Raw genomic sequence first — 4,739 nt, forward strand, 5'->3', positions numbered from 1 at the left:
CGCCACTGTTGAACCTGCTCTTTCAGCCATGGACCTTAGCCATGGCCCCTCCATATGCAACCTTGAAGGTGGCTACCACATAGCATGCCTTCTCCACCCTTGTCAAATCCTTACCCCCACAACACCCTTGCCCAGCAATCTCTAAGTTTGTGAAGAAGCTAGTTGTTTTGCAAGAGGTGATCCTTCCTCTAGCTCTTTCATTAGCAGAACAAGGTCTCATTGGATAATTCACTAGTCTCTAGCCCTCTCTAAAGACAGTGCAAAGGTGGGTCAAACGAAAATGGTCTGATAAAATACAAGGAAAAATCTCCATCGACTTTGTGGGAAAGAGTACTTCACCTTCCATTTTGAATCAAGAGAAGACAAGGATCTAATCTTTAGAAACAGACCATATTTCATGGACTCCAAAGGCTTATACCTAAACAAATGGAATCCGTATTTCAACCTCGAATTGGATGTCCCTAGTGCAGTCCCAGTCTAGGTTCGGCTCCCTCACCTTCCTCTCCACTATTGGGGAGACGAATCAGTTCGAGCCATTGGGAATGATGTTGGAAGATTTATTGATCATAGTGAGCCAAAAGATAACATGCAAGCCTGCCCACATATGTGTTGAAGTTGATCTCGGAAAAGGCCTCCCTGAGACCATCAAACTCAAAGTGGATGACTAGACGCACATCCAACAATTGGAATACAAGAAGATCCCTTTCAAATGCAAGGCATGTCACAAATATGGCCATTTTGCCAATCTCTGCTCTAAATTAGTTGATGTTGAAATTTTTTCACAAGATGAGCAATGGGAAACGGTCAAGAAAAAGAAAACTACCTCCAACCCCAAGGTAAACCCTGAAGCTACCCCTCCCAAGACTAATACAACCATCCCCTCCACCTCATCTCTCCTAAACTCTTCCACCCCCTCCCTCGCCCATCCACTCCCTCCCCCTACTTCATCCAATCCTTTCTCTGCCATTTCCCCCCTGAAGACAACCTCCCTTCCATGTCACAAGCTGATGCCGTTGAACCCAGGCCCCCTCTTCTTATCTCCTCCTCCTTTTCCCATGATCCTCCCTCTTCTAGATCTACCAGGAGTTATTCTAAAGAGCACGGTGTTACTATGGACACAAAAAAAAACAAGGATTAAGAAGGAAGTCTTCAAAGCAACAGAGAGTTGAAAATGCTCAAAAGGATATTTCCATGGGTACGCAAAACCCCATAGAAACCTACATTTTGGGGCAAAATAATAAAGAAGCAGTGCACAAGGAACAAGGAGGGCAAGCAACTCTCTGTACCCCTCACACTCAATGATGAAAGTTCTATCTTGGAATAGCAGGGGACTAGGGCACCCCTCCGAAGTTGTTGCCCTAAAAGATATAATAATACATGAAAAAACAGAAATCCTATTCCTACAAGAAACAAAAAAAGGACACCAAGAAATGAAAGGAATCATTGGTAAGCTAAAGCAGTATAAAGGATGCATAAGCGAATCAAGGGGTGTCTCCGAGGGAATTTCAACCCTCTGGAATCACAACATTTGGAAACACATAATAGATATAGTCAGCCAGTACTGGATTAAAATCGCTCTAGAGAGATTAAAAGATAACCAAAGGATTGTCATCTATAACATCTATGCACCAATACACTATAGAGACAAAGAGAAGTGTTGGACTTCCCCCAAAACAAACATAGATGAAGAAGGAAGCATCAATATTATTCTCGATGGAGATCTCAATCTCATGCTCCACTCCAATGAGAAAAGAGGAGGATATTTTTCTCATGACCCCTACAGATCACAGTTGGAGAACATCATGCAGGATCATGATCTAGTTGACGTTGTTCCAAAAAATCATAGATTCACTTGGAATAATTGCAAATTGGGCAAAAGTAATATCATGGAAAGGCTTGATATGATTTTGGTGAGTGTCATGCTCCTCTTATCTTAGTCCACTGCTTATGCCATTGTTCTCCCCTACTCAACGTCTGATCATTACCCCATAATTCTTGTTCGTGAAGCACACTACCCTTTAGGGCCCATACCTTTTAAATACAACCCACTGTGGAGCAGCATTCCTACTGTCAAACAGATTGTCAAAAACACATGGTCTTAGCACATAGAAGGATCATCGGGATACATATGGGAAAACAAGTTAAAAAGGACCAAATATGCCTTGAAGGAATGGGCAAAAAACTACTACACAGAACTTGAGAATGACAAAATTGAGATAAAAAAGAAATTGGAAAAAATTCACAACATAACAAAGGAACGAGGGCTCTCCCAGGAATATAAAGCACTCGAAGACAATCTCTACTTCCAGCTATATCGTGCCAATAAAGCAGAGGAGCAAAAGTGGAGAATAAAATCAAGGCAGCTGTGGTTGCAAGGAGGAGACAAAAATTCTTCTTTCTTTCATAAGCAGGCCACTATCAGGAAAATTAGGAACAATGTTACCTCCATCATCGATGCTGAAGGCAATCTCCAAACCACTCAAGGTGCTATCAAAAAGGCAGCCTCAGATCATTACAATGCTCTTTTAATAGAAACGAAAGAGGTGGAAGATTACTCAGATCTACTGCAACACCTCCCCACTGAGATCAGTAAGGAAATCAATGAAAACCAGATCAAGGAGATCAAAGAAGAAGAAATAAGAAGAGCTATTTGGATGCTCCAACCAGACAAAGCTCCTAGCCCAGATGGTTCCCCATTTTCTTCTTCCCAGCTTATTGGGGAATAATAAAAAAAATATCTTGTCAAAATGATAAATTGGACTCAACGCAAGGGTTAAATTGGAGGTTTCACCAATGCCACCCATCTTCCCCTCCTTCCTAAAGAGAATCGACCTTCATCCTTCTCTTGATTTCAACCCATTTCTCTTTGCAATTCATCTTACAAAATTCTAACCAAAATCCTCGCCTCTCGTCTTAAACCTCTCCTCCCCTCACTCATCTCTGAAAATCAAGGAAGCTTCTTGGCTAATAGGCAAATTTCGGAGTCAATTCTCCTTGTCCAAGAAGCTATACACTCCAGCCAATCTATAAAGGAAAAAGGTTTCATTCTAAAATTGGAATTAGCCAATGTCTTTGAGAGAGTTAGACACTCATTCCTCCTTGTTGTTCTACAGAAAATGGGGTTTGTTGTGCCCTTCCTTGACCTCATCAAAGCTTGCATTTTAGGTCCCTGGATCTCTCCTCTCATTAATGGCAGATCAGGTCATCCTTTCAATCCTCTCGAGGGCTAAGACAAGGTTGTCCCCTTTCTCCTTACTTGTTCATCTTGATGGCTGAGCCCTTTAGTAAGGCCTTGGACTAGAATCTGCGTGTCAGTCTTATCACAAGTATTAAGTTCGGGAATGGAGTTAAAAACATAAACGAATCTCAATTTGCTGACGATACACTGTTAATGGGAGGAGCCTCCAATATAATAGCTCGTCGTTTCAAAGCCCTCTTAGACAAATACATGAGCTACTCAGGAGGTATGGTCAACCATCTCAAAAGTTGCATCTATGGTTGGAACACTTCTGCTCAAGTCCTTCATAACATCGCTAGCACTTTTGGGGTCCCTTGCAAATTAGACTGGGGGAATTTCACTTATCTGGGCATGCCAGTGAGTGCTCGTACTCTAAAAGCTAAAGTATGGGACACTATCATAGATAAAATGAAAAGGAAAGTGCAGCAATGGGGCTCCTCTTGGCTCAATCCAGCAGGCCGCCTAGTTCTCCTAAAAACAGGTCTTTCTTCGTTTCCCTTATACCAATTCACACTTCTGCAAGCTCCTACTAATTTTCATCACAAAATGGAAGCCATCCTCCATCATTTTCTTTGGAAAGGGGAGAAAAATGAAAAAATAAGTACAATCTTATAAATTGGAAGCAGATCATTCAAACCCAGGAACGTGGAGGTTTAGGAATCAGATCTCCCAACCTCCTAAATCTGGCATTTGGTGGCAAGATTGTTTGGAGATTCATTAGTGGCCAATATGCTTGGTGGAAAAGTGTGTTGGAAGCCAAATATCTAAACTCTCCAAGACAACACCTCTTGGATTACGATATCCCTAACAGAGTTTGCTCTAAAATCTGGAAGTTGTGCAAGAAATCAATCCCCTTTCTTGCCCAAAACATTTCCAAAGTCCCCAAGGGTGGCACCAACATCAAAATCGGAGCAGAAAAAATAATGGGACAAAAGCCTATCAGCAACAAACCTGGAATTAATTAGATCCTCTCCTTCTTTGACAACATAGGGCTTCATTACTTGGACTAGATATCTCAGTGGGATACCCAATCTCAGACTTGGATAGGATGGACCTTTCCAGCCATACCCATAGACCTCAAAGCAAGTTTTGCTAATCTCCAAGCCCACCTCCATAGCATTGCTCCAATTCAAAAAAACGACAATGATGGCTTCCGTTGGGATCCTTCAGGCTCCAATTACACAATCGAAGCCGCACACCAGCATATTTGTAACAATGAACACCCCATGCCCATTTGGCCGCATTGGAAAATCGTCTGGAAATCAAAGACCATTCCAAAAATAAAATTCTTCATTTGGGTCCTCCTAAAAGGGAAAGTTCTCACATTTGATAATTTGAAAAAACGAAGCATAATTGGTCCATCCTGTTTCCCAAACTGCCAAGCTGCTGAAGAAATCGTCCAAAACCTCTTCATCGCTTTCCCCTTTACCATTGCCTATTGGAAATAAATCTATCTTAACGCCCATCTCCCCTGCATCCCCCATAACACCATTGTTGAAAT

The sequence above is a fragment of the Pinus tabuliformis genome, chromosome 2_1 (assembly GCF_031772625.1).
Source record: "Pinus tabuliformis cultivar Carrire ecotype Pingquan chromosome 2_1, CPIR1, whole genome shotgun sequence".
NCBI classification, from domain to species: domain Eukaryota; kingdom Viridiplantae; phylum Streptophyta; class Pinopsida; order Pinales; family Pinaceae; genus Pinus; species Pinus tabuliformis.